Source organism: Callithrix jacchus, chromosome 16 (genome assembly GCF_049354715.1).
Source record: "Callithrix jacchus isolate 240 chromosome 16, calJac240_pri, whole genome shotgun sequence".
Classification (NCBI taxonomy): Eukaryota; Metazoa; Chordata; class Mammalia; order Primates; family Cebidae; genus Callithrix; species Callithrix jacchus.
In genome coordinates, this window is record NC_133517.1 from 34,557,185 (window position 1) to 34,574,593 (window position 17,409).

At 38.1% G+C, this 17,409-nt stretch overlaps 1 long non-coding RNA gene across 1 annotated transcript in view; it reads left to right on the forward strand.

The window, feature by feature from the left end:
- LOC103788550 (uncharacterized) overlaps positions 1-17,409 on the forward strand; it is an 89,196-nt gene that overhangs the window by 26,720 nt on the left and 45,067 nt on the right. The window contains exon 3 of the long non-coding RNA XR_614508.2: positions 213-335. This is a non-coding gene — a long non-coding RNA (uncharacterized LOC103788550). The remainder of the gene's footprint in view (positions 1-212; positions 336-17,409) is intronic.

Genomic DNA, 17,409 nt, shown 5'->3' on the forward strand with positions numbered 1-17,409 from the left:
TTCAGAAAAGATTTACGTAAAGAATGTATGAGCTATTCTTGTAAGGTAGAGTAATTCCAAGTCTGTTCAGACTTGAAGGCTAGAAGGTAGACTAATTCTCCACATTCTCCCTCAAATGACCTTTCGAGTTCTCCTTCAGCCTTTCCTTACATAAAATGCATAATTGCCCTTTCTGGCAGTTCCTAGAAAAGTGCTATTTCCAACCCTTCTAGGCTGCTCTGGATGGAAAATGCCCTGGGTTCTCTGAGACTTAACACCCCGCCTTGTGAACATGAACAAGATTATTCTCTCTGAGCAGCTCTTTTCACATGTGATAAGCTTGGCAAGTTGCCCTGGTAAGTGTCAAGCCCTGAATGTTTTTGTTTTTGCCCTGGTGGTCCTGAGGAGTTACTGGAATACTTCTGGGGATCTGTTTTTTATCAAACTTTTGGCCCATAGTGACATTGAGAAGAAGCAGGTAGAAACAGAGAGCAGGGCTCTGGACTGCATCGTGTTTAATTCTGATAGCAGACTCCCTGTCTGCCCTGGCCGCCTTAAAGCTTCCTTCGGTCTTTTTTTGGTCCCTTTACTCTGTGTTTCTCAATATTACAGGGCAATCTTGTGTGTGTGCATGTGTGCGTTTTCTCCGTTCTGCTCCCCAGAGAGTCTTGTCAAAACTCCTTATCTGTTGATGAATGAAAGGAATCTCTCCTGTGCGGCAGGGACCTGGTTAATGCAGCTCTGGCTCAGCACGGGTGGGTCACCGAGCTCAGGGAGCACCAAAAGGAAAAGCCCACTGAAAATATTGCAATTGCTGTCGTGCCAGGAAGTGCCATCAGCAAGCATTTTCCTCCAGGCAGATGGGGGGATGAGAAGAGGAAAGGCTAATGGAAGCAATCTTGAGTTAATTTACTCCACTGGGGAGAGAGACGCACAGTACCGGTTAACATATTTCGAGTTTGCAGCATTTAGTCTGCTTTGATACTTGAAAACATGTGCTTAGGAGTTTGACTATATTTTAGAGCCAAATAAGAATCAGCACCACTTCTTTTTCATATAGGACTTTTTGGTTATTTAAACTGAGATTTCTTTTCTTAATTTCTTCCAAACCTCAATCATCTGAAACTTTTTCCAATTATACAAAGCAAAGGAGACTAAACTGCTATATCCATTAGCATATACATTCTGTAATACCTCAGTTATGCTCTTAGTATCTCACATAGTCACCTGCATGGTGTGATGACTCATTTCATATGTAGTGAAAGATTCATTCAAGGAATCAGGGAATGGGTCCCCCGCTTCTGCCAGGAAGCTTTGGTGTATATGGCATGATTGGCCATACAAATCCTGAAGAGGAAACTGCTCAAGAAAGAAAGCAAGCTTTCCTAGTTTCACAATGTGACCTATGGATTGTGAGGGGAGATGTCAGGAAAGACACAGGTGGTCGCTTAGTGATTCTGCTAAGATGCTTATGATGTCTGTAACATTCTCATGATTAATTTACTAAGTACCTGCAAATTAATAATGTGTAAGGAATTCGCCCTTCTCACAGTCTAGGGGAAAGCCTTTATGAGTGTAGCACGAGGACCATAGCACATAAAATCAGGAGACCTGGGTTTAAATCCCAACTTCACTTCTTTTTTAAGGTGACTAGCTTCTACTTAATCACTCTGAACCTCCCAATATTCATCTACAAAACGAACATAGGAATAACAGCTACCTGACTTACATATAAAGATATTTAACTTTAAATTTGTTTCAATCCAGTCATTCATTTCCAGAAGGATTTGTAGCTCATATACCTCTAAACTAAAAAAAAAAAATAAGAAAAAGAAAAAAAAGTTTATTTATTTGGAAAAAAATTTTAAAACCTTTTCAATAAAAAAGAAACTTCTAGAAAGCTTACCAATTTTATTTTCAGGAAATAGAAAGTACTTTCCGAGTGTGGTGGCTCACGCCTGTAATCCCAGCACTTTGGGAGACTAAGGTGGGTGGATCACCTGAGATCAGGAGTTTGAGACCAGCCTAGCCAACAGGATGAAACCTCATCTCTATTAAAAATACAAAAATTATCAAGGCGTGGTGGCGGGCACCTGTAATCCCATCTACTTGGGAGGCTAGGGCAGGAGAATCACTTGAACCCAGGAGGCAGAGGCTGCAGTGAACTGAGCCTACACCATTGCACAACTTTGGCCTGGGTAAAAAAAAGCAAAACTCTGTCTCAAAAAACGAAAAAAAAAAAAAAAATGAAAGAAAGTTATTTGAAAGAGTCCTCCTTGTTCAGAAAGAATGCTTTTCTGAAATAGACCATTTTCTGCCCCTTGATGTGCTGTCTGCCAAACAGAATGAAGGGAGCATAATTGTATTTCTTGTACTACCTGAATGATGTAATAGTCTTATCATGTGACCAGTAATCTAGTAAATGAGAGATCTTAACTCACAATCCAAGAAACATAGCTAAAAATAAAGTCCATCTATTTCTGCTCATTGCATTCAGAAATTAGACTTTGGGTGATGGGGTGATTTTTATTTGTGGATGATGAAAAGACTAAGAATTTGGGGCTCATGCTTTCTTCTCCATTCCACTGTTAAATCTGCCTCTGCATCTGCTGGTGGAGCTTGCATTGTTTGTTCCTCTGTTACATTGACCTCTAAACCCACAATCTGAGAAAATGTCTTTCTAAAGAAAAAGTATTCTTTTATTTTCTGATAACAGAATTTGATTCATTTTCTCCTTTCTGTTAATTCTCTCCCAGAAGTCCTAACACTGGCCTAGTTCCTTTTAGTTATCATCTTCTGGGGTGTCATGAAGACATTTCAACTTGTATCTTCGCCTGTGACTATCCTATTTCAGCTCACCTTTTGGCAGCTTCTTGTGCTTTTGCTTCTTTCTCTTCTCACAATCAGGCCTCACATTGTGCTAAGACAAATACAGCTGTGATGCTAGAACTGGCTGCTGCTCCTTTTTCATGATGCAATTTTACATAGAATGTGCCAATGGCCATGCACACACAGAGACAAACTGTACAGTGGTAAATAACCCCTCATCAATTGAGGTGTACCAAATACGACAAATCCTCTTATTGTCAGAGTCACACTGTCCATGCTGAAGCAGACCTTAGAGATCTCTTCCAACTGCCTCATTTTGTAGACAAGGAAACTGAACTCTAAAGAAAGGAAGAGTCTGGCAGAGGTTGTAGATAAGAGTTATTTATGAGCTTTAAATGTAAATCTCGGGCTTAAAACACTAATTTGAAATAAAACAGACATTTTTAAAACAGAGAGATGAACAAGAGACAAATAAGAAAATTTGGAACCCAAGTGGCTGGTATTGGGAAAGAAGTGAAAAATTGTTATGTGTATAATGAAAAGAAAGCACAGGAGAGTAGAGACAAGAAGTGTTTGAAAAGGAAATTAACCAGACAAAAAGTTAAGGAGCTAACAATGAAAAATTAAAGGGCTTAATAAGGTAACCAGTCTAAAACTGAAAGGCCCAATTTTGGAAATTATGTGGACTGAGAAACTTCAAAAACCAATGATGAAAGTTTATTTCTAGAAATAAGGAAAAGAAAGCTCAAGAGAAAAGCTCAGGATCTTAATAGCTTAAAAGAATAATTTGGGTGAAATCTTGAAAGTGACTGCTCTTTCCTTAAGTGAATTAAGGGAAATAGACGTGTAGTTTAACTTTGTGCAGAAGTACCATACAATAGTTTGTAACCAGACTCGTTTAGACAAAACAGAGCTAACTATGCATGATTTGCTGACCTGTAAGCAGTGTGAAATCCAAGCTTTTACACTCTGAGATACAGTAAGTCTTGCGGCCTAAATAACTGGCTGTGCATGAAATTCTGAAGACCATGCTCTCATATGTAGACTTTGTTGTTCACTCTTTTGAGTTAGGAGTTGATGGTTGCACTTTTTGCTGTGAGTTTGGTCAATGACAAAATTAACAGCAGTAAAGAAGGGCTGCTAATCTTTTGAGAGTGGCCTGTAAGTGAAAACAACACCAGCAATAAGTAGTCTAAATCTACTGTCAAATAATACCAGAAGTTGGTGATTATGGCAACTTCAAGGTCATGCTAGCAATGCCCATTCCTGTTCTGATTCACCACATGCATAAGCTTTGATGAAAATAATATACAGAAATCAGCTATGCTCTTTATTGCCTATGAGACTGATAGATCTTATAACACCTTCTGGAGAGTAAGGCAGGTGATGAAACACATGATGTTTACTATCATGAAAATATTCAATAACTATTTAGAGAGTCCTTACATTTTATAAGAGATCATAGAGTATTAAAAAATAATTATGTGAAATTGAGTGAGTTTACGGTCTGTTGTACTTTATAGATTTTAGCTATATGTACCAAATAGCAGCTTGCCTAGAGTACAAAGCTTTCCTTCTCTCTGAATTAGGCAGATTTGGGGATTTTTGAACAAAGTAGTGTCACCATATAGGTGACATTGCTATTTTAGTCTTTAGACAACATTTATTAAAAAAATAGAAATGAAAAGAATCTAATAAGATAGCATTATGCTATATTACACTACAAATTATAGATATACATAGCAATTTTCAAAAGAAAAACGTATCCATAATAACTATGTTAAAATCTCTACATAAAGTCAGCAAAACAAGAGAAAATGAGAGACCAGAGATATGAAGATGAATTATTCAGATTTACCAAGTGTCACTCAAGCTGTTCTGTTTCAAAGATTCACTCATTAATTTATTCCTTTAGATAATTTTATTAAATATCTACAAGGTACTCGACAGTACAAAATAACAGGACAATGTGTTTAGCCTCCAAAAAGCTAAAAATCTGGCGGTGAAAACTCTCTCTACATGAATATCTATGATGCAATACATGTGGCAATGAAGGTTATAATCAACACCGAGAAGAGGAAAGAAAGGTGAGAGCTATTTCATAAATAAGATGACATTTAAACTAAGACTTAATAGGAGAGGAGACTATTTGCAAGTCAACAGAGTGGGGAAGGACATTCTGGACCCAGATAATAGCTTATACAATGTCATCAAAGAATAATACCATATTCCTAGCTCACATACCTATAAAAACTTAATATAAGAGAGATGTCATTAAAAATTAGTAGGAATAATATGACTATTTAATAATGCTACTGATAAATAAGATATCCCTGTGGGAAAAAATAAAGTTAAACCCCTACCTCACACTGTACAGAAAAAAATAAATTCCAGATGGATGAAAAACATGAAAAGTTTAGAAAAAATATGAAATATATTATTTATAACCTTGAGACAGGGTAAATAAGAGAAAAATGCACATACTATTAAATAAAGTATACAGCTAAGTATATTCAAATTTAAACCAATGTTACACAACAAACATTACAAATAAAATATAAAAAAGATACTCCACAAACCGAAAAGGTCTTCTGCAAAGCATATAACGAAACAAATTATAATTCATAATTTTTTAAAAATGCTTACAAATCAATGAGAAATAACACATAAGTAAACTCAGTAGAAAAATAGGCTAAATATATAAATAAGTAATTCAAAGAAAAGAGAGAAAATATTATCCTTTAAGCATATGAAAGGTTGCCTAACCTCCCTCACAAGGGGAAAACCATAATTAGATATAATTTCAGACTTATCAGTTTGACAAAACATTAAATGTTTAATAGCAGCGTATGTGAGCAAGATATATGACATAGTAGAACTCTCATATACTGTGGTAGAATAAAAGTTTTGTTTGGAGAACAACTTGGCAATATCTAGCAAATTTGAAGATGCATATTTTCTTTATCTCATAAATTTCACCCCTAAATATACAATACAATGAACTCAGATTAGTAAATGTGCCCAAGGGATCTGTAAAGGACATGGACTGCAGCATTTTTTTGTGTGTGAAAATTAAAAGCTAAAACAAATAAACAAAACTTAAAACATTAACATTTATTAACAAGAGGAAGGATACGCAGTCAAAGATGAATTAAGCTAGGCCTATGATCATCAATATGAATAAATCTTAAAAATATATTAGCAAACAAAAACGTTTCAGGTTGATGATACCATACATAAAGTATACAAAGAAGCAAAACAATATTATCTTCTTTAAGGAGTAAATATATAAAAACATGCATGGCTGGAACTAATGAATGACAAATTAATGATCATGCAATTTCTGTAATGTTTCTTTCTTTTAAAAAAAATTGACTCAGAGCAGATCCCTAGGTAATATGTTTGCTTGGTGATTCTCTATAATTGTCTGCGTTCTATTTGCTAGGTAATGTGGAAACAGGGTTTTAAATTATCTGTATGAGTTCAGGAATCATCCAAAGAGATTTTTTTAAGCTTATAATATTTGTAACAGTTCTATAATCAGTAGAGACCATAAGAATGAAAGTGATTAAGGAGATGGCTTATTCTCATAACAATAAGAGTGCCTGTCCATTGGTATACTTCTTTATTTATTGTTCACTATGCTTTGGAATCTTCTTCCTAAACATGGGTCTGACACTTTAACAGGATGAGACATTTTCAGCAGTTAGAAATGAATTGATGCTTATTGTAATTTAGGATCATGAAACTCGGTAATCAATAATTGTTTCACAGACTGGAAAGTTTCCTCATGTTCAGCAAGGCATGGAATAGAGACAGAATGAACCTCATGTTTGTTAGGTTTTTTGGACAGCCCCAAAAGCCATTTGAACAGGGCTCAGCAGGGGCAGTTCGACTCTGTTCCACTTGGCGTCATTGGCGGCATCTTGAAGCTTGGGCACTGGAGTCATCTGAAAGCTTACTCACTTACCTTCTTAGCAAATGATGCTGGCTGTTGACCAATATATTAGCCGTCAGTTGAAACACCTCCTCATGGCCTGAGCTTCCTCACAGAATGGTGGCTGTGTTCATTTTCTACCACTGTTCAGGAAATTATCATAAATGTAGTGGCTTAAAAGAATTCAAATTTATTATCTTACAGTTCTATAGGCCAAAAATCTGATACGAGTCTCACTGGGCTAAAATCCAGTTGTCACCAGGCTGTGTTCGTTTCTGAATGAAGGCTCTAGGGGAGAATCTGTTTTATTTTCCAGTTTTTAGAGGCTGCCCACATTCCTTGGCTCATGGCCCACTTCCTACCTCTTCAAAGCCAGCAACACTACATTGCTCTGTGCCTTCCTTCCATGATCACATCTCCTTCTGACTCTGAACCTTCTGCTCCCTCTTCCACTTTTAAGAACCTTTATGATTATATTGGGCCACTCAGATAATTAAAAATAATATTTTCATCTCAAGGTGCTTAATTTAATTACATCTGCCAAGTCCTTTTTGCCTTGTAAGGTAATATATTCATAGGTTCCAGGGACTAGGACATATATATCTTTGGAGAGTCATGACTCTGTCTTCCATAGTGTCTGAGTTTCAATGATGAGTATCCTGAGACAAGAGCCTACCAGCTGCTGTATCACCTTTTCTGACCCAGCCCTGCAGCATGTGACTATGCAACATTGCTTCCACCACAGTGTTACTTGTCATGGTGTTCATAATGCCCAAAAGGTTTCAAGTGGAGGAAGAATAGATTGCAACTATTGATGAGAGTGTAAGGTTCTGGAAGAGTGTGTGGTAACAGAAATATGTTCTGGCATTTTCACAAAATGCAGCCTTCTGCACATAGTGTAATGGATGAAAACACTGGCTCTGATGTCCAACTGTCTGTGGTAAAATCCTTGCTCTTGGTAGTAATAGCAGAGTACCCGTAAGAGAATCAATCTTTCCAATCTCAAGGTTTTTTTTTTTCTGTATTATGAAGATAACAGTAGTACTGTCCCAAAGGGTAAGTCACAGGGCTTAAATGACAATATGTAGAATACTATAGAGAATGTAGAATTCTACTGTGTAGAAAACTTAGCCTGGAGTCTGGCTCATAGCAAGGCCTCAATAAATGTGGCTAGAAACCAGCTATATGAATTAGGCAAGTTACTCAATCTCTCTGAAACTCAGTTTCTTCATTACAAAATAATGATGAGAATACTTATTTCACAGGATTGTTGCAAAGATTAAATGAGTTTAAGTATGATTGGTAGACAGTAAGTATTCAGTAAATACTACACGAATATAATCATAATTATATACATATATATTTAGAATTATATATAACTCTATGTATAATTTTAATAATAAATATAATGGATTTTTCTTAATCATTACCCTAAGAAAGCGACACTGCATTCAAAATTATAAAAGAATTAAAATATGAGACCATATGTATGAAACTATTAAGAACCTCAAAATTATTTTTTAAATTTAAGTTTTTAATGACTTTTTCAAATATGTACTGCAATAAAGATTATCAACCAAATAGTATTTTGACTATTATAACAGTGTGAATATGTGCACTGATTGATCATAAACCAATGACATTGGGACCTGCTCTTTATGGTTTAAAAAAATATATTGATAAAGAAATGGGACCACAAAGGGGAGGGAAAATGGTCACTATGAGGCTTTGATGATTGCTAATCCAGTCCAGGCAGTAAAGGGCTCAGAGAGCTATATCTGTCTAAACTCACTGAACACAGCCAAGACTGCTTGGAGCAGTGCCCTAATTATACTTTGATTAGAAAAGCACAACTCAGAAACAGACTCCAAATTAAGTCATTGTGGTTCTTTGCTAAGTTCTTTTAGTACTGCTAGGTATGATCTGTATAAACCCATAAAATAAAAGATATACTGTTTTTCAAATTTCTAAAATGCCTTGTCTTTCTTGCCTTACTGAGGCAGAAAGTTCTTTTTCGAAAACAAGATTGTATATGTTGGAGGAGAGCCAGAATTGGCAGGTGCACAAACCTCCTCCAGGACGCTGCAGGATCAGGGCCCTGTGATGTCACCAGCAAAGTCACTTCCTATCAGGGTCAGCTTCACAGGAATGACCAGTGCAGCTGTACGTGGCCACTGGCTCAGAAGGACCTGGGCTTGCGGTTCTCTACTCTGTGATAATTTTATCTTTGAATTTGGATTTTGTAAATGAAGTCTGATGGAACAATAGAGCATGCGTGACTGCCGAGGGATGGTGGCTTTGAGATTTACTAATGTGAGTGCAGCCACCTGTTGCCTCCTCTGCTTTCCAGGGACAGATTTTGGCAGCCAGGTCGTCACCTTCTAGGCTTTGAGCCCCACATTTCCCCCTTCCCACCCTGCTACCACTGACACCTTCGACCAGGAGCAAGGGCAGGACAACAGGGAGAGGCTCACATCCTGCCACTACCTGCCACCCCTGGCAGGTGCCTGGGAAGGACATGAGAAGGGGTGGGATTGGGTGAGCCTGTCCCCCATAGAACCTCAGAATATTGTAGCAGCTCTTTTCACCCAGCATTAGCAGCACCACAGAACGTTTGATAAGCAGCTTGGGAGGAGGCCTCTTACCTATTCCTGATCAAGGTGCCCAGTGTGTTCTCCCATGCAGGTTGGACTCTCTCAGGACCTCCCATCCATCGTGGCTTGAGTGATGGGTGTGGAAGAGGGATATTGACAAGTTGGTCTGGCCACTCAAGTGCCCGTGAGGTTCTGCAGGCTGTGTGTATTCACCTGCCTGAGGAACTGCAATGTTAAAAACTCAATGAAAAACTTCATGAGAGGTCAACAGGGAGACTTTGAAAGAAAGGAAAAAGTTTTATATTTTTTAACTTTTAGTAATACTTTCTTCCTGAATTTTGAACAAAGCGTTCCCATTTTCATTTTGCACTGGGTCCCGCAAAATATGCAGGCAGCCCTACTTTCAATTGATGACTGAATTTTCTTAATTTCTTATAACTGTAAGCAGTGATGGAAGTGAATTCAGACACAGTGCGGGGACTTGCTACGCCTACCACAGAGGAGCCAATTCTGCGGGTCTGAATGGCAACAATTCTTAAGGTGAATCAAATATGGCTTCAATACTGAGCTCAACCCGCTCTCTTAAAATAGTCTTTAAATTGGCCGCTGGCCGGCAGTCTCCAATTAAACTCCCATTCTGATTCATTTCTGCGGTTTGCTCTTGGCACTTTTTTAACTGAAAGCAGACTTGTAATTGGTTAAAACTGCATAATGATTTTATGGATTTTTAAAAAAGTGCTTCTTACTTTTGGCTGTTTCTCTTTTTTTCTCTTTTTAATGGCTTTTGCTTATTTGTCACAACAGTTATAATGATGTAGCTCATCTCATATGTAGGTGAGGTAGTTGAATCTTAGGGACCCCATAAAGAATCTAGCATCTGCCCCCAAATATTGTGATGTCCCTCCCTTAATGGCTTGGTTTTGTGTATTAAAGAGTTGTCCCTGGTAAGCATGAATAGACTTCTCCTTTAGACTTGAAAGAACAGAAGGTAGCATGAGTTGATTTTCTACAGGATTTTCAAATCACACCCTAAGATTAAGCTGGATAATAGTGTAAATTTCTCCAAAGGGAATTTTGTCTCAGGTATGTTTCTTTTGTCCAAGATTGGCTTTCCACAGGTCAATAAATATCATGGGATGTTAAATAACAGTCTTTCCACTCATTTTATGTTCTTAAAACATCTGAGCAGGCTTTTCCTATTACAACACATGTATTCTTTTTCTCCTTCATTTCTTCACTATATTAGCCACATGCTTCAGAGAAGGAGTTACAGGAGTCAAGCATTTGAACTAAAAAGGCTGGCAACCTTTTTATTAAACCTCAAACTTTAATTTTAATGACTAATGGGTGGTAGCAATAAAGATGTTAACAAGTAGCTTGAAGAGGAGAAGGGATAAATCTGACAGGATTTGCTGATAAATTAAAGATGAGGGGGCAGTGAACAAATGGACATCAGGAGGGCCCACAGGTGTGAGACCCAAGCATCTGAGTTGATGAGTGCTCCATTTACTCAACTGGAGAAAACTGGCAGAACTGGTTTGGTGTAGGGGCAAACGAAGGATTCTATCCTCAAGTTGCCTTTTAACATCTCAGTGGCAATATCAAGGATGCATTTAGACAGAAAAATCTGGACCAAAGTGAAAATGTCACAGTTGAACGTACAGATGTGGGAGCTGAAACAGTGTATAACTTTAATGGAAGGTCATGAAAGCTAATGTGATCACCAGGGGCTAGATTGCTCTAGCAAAGAACGGCAGCTTGGTGCCTACATGCTGAGGCAGCCCAATGTCTGATGGTAAAACAGGAGCACAAGCAAAGGGGACTGTAGAGGAGTTCTCAGAGAAGGTGGAAGAGAATGGGGAGAGCCTAGGGTAACCTCAGCCTACAGGAGACGAGGCTTCAAAGAGGGTCTAGTCGACTTAGCTAATGGGAGAGAAGGTAAGAAGGCACAGGAAAGAACTGTGGGATTGACTTTAGAGCAGTCACTGATGATCCTAAGGAAAGAAATTTTAGTGGAGTAGTAGAAAAAGATGCTTAATTTGAAAGAATAAGGAGAGAGAATATATGCAACATTTTCAAAAAGTTTTCCTGGAAGATGTTGATGGTTATTGGAGTTGAACTCAAATTGCTTTAGTCCATTATCAAATGGTAGCTATTTAATAAATAAAGTTAGCTGTTATTGAGTTGTGTCCCTCCCAGAATTCATAGGTTGTAGCTCTAGCCCCCAATGTGATCATATTTGGAGATAGGGCCTTTAAGGAAGTAATTGAGGTTAAATGAGGTGGTAGGGTAAGGCCCAAATCCTGTAAAAATAGTGTTCTTATAAGAAGAGGAAGAGATACAAGATCTCTCTCTCTCTCTCTCTCTCTCTCTCTCTCTCTCTCTCTCTCTCTCTCTCTCTCTCTCTCTGTCTCTCTCTCTGCATGTGTACACAAAGAAACAGCCATATGAGGACACAAGGAGAAGGAGAGAAGGGCAAGTCAGGAATAAAAGCTTCAACAGAAACCAGTCTTGTTGGCACCTTGATACTGGACTTCCAGTCTATAGAACTGTGAGAAAATAATTGCCTCTTGGTTAAGCCATGCAGTCTTCAGTGTCTGGTTATGGCAGCCTGACCAATACAGTAGCTCACATGGTGTACTTACAAAGTCTAGTTTAAAATTAAAGTATTTTTTAATGGTTTCATACTGCTAAAATGTTTTTCACTTTTTGGTTGATCTCAATCTCAATTTAGTATTTTTTTTAACAGTTTCAGCCACCTTATCCTGTATATTACCCTCCATTTCAGCAAAAGCTCCAATATAGAATCATCTATTCAGGTCAAAAATCTCAGAGCCACCTTTGATTACTCTCTTTCTTCATGCAACACTTCCAATCCATATGAAAAATTGCATTGGATCTACCTTCAAAATATAATCTAACCACTTTTGTTTTCCTTCACTTCCTCTTCCTGAGTTTTGGCTACCATCGTCTGTCAGTTGAAAATCCCTCCTAACCAGTCCCCATATTCCACTCTAGCTCCTCTGCAGTGCCTTTCTGATATAACACAAGTAATGCATCTAAAATATGAACCAAGTCTTACCTCTTACCTTACCTTCAACACTTGAATGGTTTTCCTTCTCACAGAATTAAGTCCAGAGTTATTGTGGCCACAAGCTGGTCATGATATGGCTCTTGGCTACTTCTCTGTTTTTATATAAGTAGAGGTTTAACACATTATTTATTTATTATTTTCTGTTCTTGTGTCAGTTTTCTGAGAATGATGGTTTCCAAATTCATCCATGTCCCTACAAAGGACACAAACTCATCATGTTTTATGGCTGCATAGTATTCCATGGTGTATATATGCCACATTTTCCTTGTTCAGTCTATCATTGATGGGCATTTGGATTGGTTCCAGGTCTTTGCTATTGTAAACAGTGCTGCTATGAACATATGTGTGCATGTGTCTTTATAGTAGAATGATTTATAATCCTTTGGGTATATAGTCAGTCATGGGATTGCTGGGTCAAATGGAATTTCTATTTCTAGGTCCTTGAGGAATTGCCACACTGTCTTCCACAATGGTTGAACTAGTTTACACTCCCACCAACAGTGTAAAAGTGTTCCTATTTCTCCACATCCTCTCCAGCATCTGTTGTCTCCAGATTGTTTAATGATCACCATTCTAAGTGGCGTGAGATGGTATCTCAATGTGGTTTTGATTTGCATCTCTCTAATAATCAGTGATTATGAGCATTTTTTCATACGTCGTTGGCCTCATATGTATCTTCTTTTGAAAAGTGTCTGTTCATGCCCTTCTCCCACTTTTGAATGGGTTTGTTTGTTTTTTTCTTGTAAATCTGTTTTAGTTCTTTGTAGATTCTGGATATTAGCCCTTTGACAGATGGGTAGATTGCAAAAAAATTTTCCCATTCTGTTGGTTGCAGGTTTACTCTAATGATTGTTTCTTTTGCTGTGCAGAAGCTCTGGAGTTTAATTAGGTCCCATTTGTCTATTTTGGCTTTTCTTGCCAATGCTTTTGATGTTTTAGTCATCAAGTCCTTGCCTATGCCTATGTCCTGAATGGTTTTGCATAGGGTAAAAGGAAATTCTAATTGAATTTCACCTTAGATCTAAAATTTCCCTCTAGGGGGATAATAACAGAAAGTGGGGGAGGTCAGAACTCTTCCCTTGCCTCACTAGGATGTTAGATAAATCTTAAGAGCAGCTTTTCTGCCTCCTCTGTTGTCTCATGCCCTGCTCTCAGAGTGAGCAATGCCAACTGTGGAGTGAGGACCATTTGCAAAATAAAGACTACTGCCTTTAGGAGGCTGGAGCTAGTTCAGGTAGTAACCAGACATACCCAGAGTTGGGGTGAAAGGCTGGTTCTCATTCATGTGTAGAGGCTGCAGTGGGACACTTCTCAGGGGCAGGAGCATCCTACCTGTCATCTGGATGCCCTGTGGACTCTGCCCATCTCCCAAAGGTGAGAAGAGGACATATAAAGACTCATGTCACACAGCCTAGTTGAATAAATAGCTATTAGGTGGAAATTTGTTGACAGTAGTTTTATTATGACATGCTAAATGTTGCCTGTGCCCTGCCATATCTCCTTGCCCCTAACACCCTGAGGTGCAGCAACCCAACTTCCAACTGCCAGCACCTACTCTTTTTTGCCTGAAGGGTTTCTCTTACTTCTGGAGCCTGCTTGGCCACCTGCACAGACAGAAATGCAGGGGGATTAGCAATTCCTAGGAGCAGCTCTTAACCAATGACTGACAGAAGCTGGTGCATAAATACCTCAACTCTCTCACTTGCCCAGTGGATTAACTCTGGGATGTATGTTTTCCATGAACTCCCAGGGTTTTCTCAGTGACGTCAAGCAACAGTCCGTGATGATTGGTTTGATAAAGTTGTATTTGCTGTCTTCACTTTCCTATCTTACCGCTACCCACCCACACTAGTGTTTTCTTTCACCTCCCAAATAAACTATTTGCATTCAAATTATTGTGTCAAGGTTTGCTTCTGGGGAAACCCAGACTAAGATACATGCCTGCCCAGTTCACAGTTAGTTTTAGTTCCCTCTTTTAACTTAAATGCGTGTGATGATCTTATTCTTGTTTCAAATATTAGGAAAAATATATTCAGCTTGAAAAGTCATATTCTTCTCTTTAAGAATAGATTGAAAACTTTGGGAACATTTTGTGTTAACCTTTCTAGTGACTTTTTTATTATTAGTTATAGATGGATATATCATTGTAAGCTGAAAAAATGAACAAAATATCTATAGGTATGTTAACTTTTAGGTTTTGAATGTAATAAAATATTTTAAAATCTGATGGTTCTTCTATAAAATCTAAGCCCTTAATTTTACAAATGAGAAATTGTTAAGCAGTGTAAAGTTTATGACGTGATTTATCTAAGATCTCATTGCTAATTGGTTTTCTAGCTGAAATCACAATTAAATTCAGGTATTTCTTAGAAGTTCATATAAACTGATATCTAGTCAAGTGCTCTATATCCATCTTCTCTTCTAGGCTTTTCCAGTTGTACCTGTTTTAACTACTTTTTTTAACATAGGTATTTCTAAATGGCTCAGGAAAAGGAACTTTTCTTTATTTTTTTGGCCTCTTCTTCCCTTATAAACAGGAGAGGGCCAGCTTCATAACATGAAGAAGCTCCTTTTTGTGATTTCTAAACTTGCCTGAATAACCAGCATTATTCCTTTCAGGCAAGAGAAAATGTTCTTACCTTCTCTCTCTGCCAATATCTGCCACCACCAGCTGCAGAAACAGTCATCCTATGGTAGTAGAACTAATGATCTGCCTCCTAGAACTCAGGAGAGGCCCCTCTTGCCACCTAGAGACATGCATATGGCTGGTGTGCTTGTATATTTTAGCTCTTTCCTTGTGCCAGACTCAGTGTATGTACCTCTCCGGAGACATTCATGCCTACCTGTCCCAGAGGCCTGGACCCTGTGACAGCCCTCACCCATAAAAATGGGTATGCCCTTTCCTGCAATCAGAAAGCCATGCAGCTGCTGCTGTGGCCTCATCTTGTAACACTCCAGGTTGCCTCTGCCTCCTGCAGGGTCCAGGGTTAGGCTTCATTCAGCAAGGTTTCATCACCATCATGTCTGCCTCATCAGGAGCCCCAGAAGCTGACCTAACCAAGCTCAGAGAGGATCTGGCTTCCCAGGGGGCTGCCTAACACAGTCCAGACATGCCATCATCATGGATTTTGAATTAAAAATAGATTTTCAGTTGACAACATTTTGAACAAAGCATATAGCATTGGTATTTTGGCCATTTTAGAGACTGGACATCTAAAAAGAGAAAGTTTAGTGGCATTCCTAGAATTGCTTATTGTATCATCAATGGATCTGAAAAACAATTACTTAGCCTCTTGATTTCATCTCACCTTGAGTTTTTCACTCTCTTTTGCCTGTTTTTGTTTGCTTTCCTCCCCCCTTTATCTGTAGGGAGATGCATAATGGTTAATTTCCTCCTAAAGAATAATTCATCTAGGGCAGTGGATGCTGCATACATCTGCGAGGCTCTTAAGTATCACATGCATTATGTGGCCCAAATGGCTACATTAGAAAAAAATTCCAATTAGTGAAATTTAAATATGGAATTTCTTTGAATAGCAGTTCCCCTTTCATATGTTACAACATCCCGATCAATGGCACCAGAAAGCAAGAGGTTTCTCTTATTGCTATATATTTTTATTTCCCTCCAAATATCAATGCCACATCAACTGTTAATCTGAAAAACCTCATTTAATGTCAGCTTGCTCACAGTTATGAAAATTCAGGTAATGTATTCCTGTTACTAATTGTATTTGAGAAAGTGTTATTAATTTCATATATCAAGTTCGTAGTGGCCATCTGTTCCCTCCGAACTGCTGCGTCTCCCTCCATCTGCCCTGTTTTTCTTCTGCTAATCGGGTGGCAAGGGCTCAGATGATCGGGAAGTTTCTCCCTGACTTTTGATTTGTCACTCATCATCAAGCCAGCTGTGCATTTGTAACAGACTCCTCCAACGGGTGGTGGTGAATTTAAATCTGTCTGGTTTTCTTTCTTTTTTTTTTTTTAATAAAACTTTTTTTGTCAAAAATGTTTAAAGGAAGCCAGATTGTATTTTCTACACTGTAAAATGTGCTTTGCTGCCACTAATTTGGCTGCATCTGCACTCTCATGAATATAGATGAAGGTACATGGCCAGGATATTATTAGGGACTGCAGCGAGCAGGGAAGAATTTTAAATGCGGCAAGATACCATGGTTTAGATTTCTGAGAACATTAGGACAAACTAACGTGAAACTGCTGACATTTGCTAGCTTTAAGTTCAAGATGAGTTTCTGAATCTTAACCACAAAGATTCTTCTTTGGATATTTTTGCTTGTGTGAGGTTGGGTAGAGGAAAGAGGTTATGAGGATTCCGAGAGAGTGTTATTAAGTTGAAAATGTTTTCATATCAAATTGCTTCACCTTTTCTCCTATAAATCATGAAGCCAATGTGGATGTGTTGTGTTTGGGTTTACATCCCATAATTGCACAAGAAGAGCACAACAGTAGCTAACATCAGGCCTTTCCAAGCCACTTGGATTCGCCCTGTGGGATCGGATATGAAGCTTACAGATTTAGACTTGAAGAAGCCTAAGATGGTTATTATTTACTGTTTGTAATTGAAAAAAAAATACTTAGCCTCTTGATTTCATCTCAGCCTGAGTTTTTCACTTTCCTGTGCCTGTTTTAGTTTGCTTTTCCCCCACTTTCTCTGTAGAGAGATGCATCTATACATTTTAGTGCTAATAACAGGTTATAACTAGTAAATATTTAATAAAATATCATTCATCTTTTCTGATACACTTTTTCCCCAAAGTGCAATAGACAGTTGCACTACTCAGATGTTTATGAGGATTTTTAAAGTTTTATTTTGCCTTCAAAATTATTCCATATAACTTGATAGGAGAAAATATTTAACCAATATTCAATATACTTTTATTGGGTGTGCAGTTTTAGGAACAGAAACTCAAAATAATCGAACAATATCTGTCCTCAAGAAACTTACAATCTAGTTACTA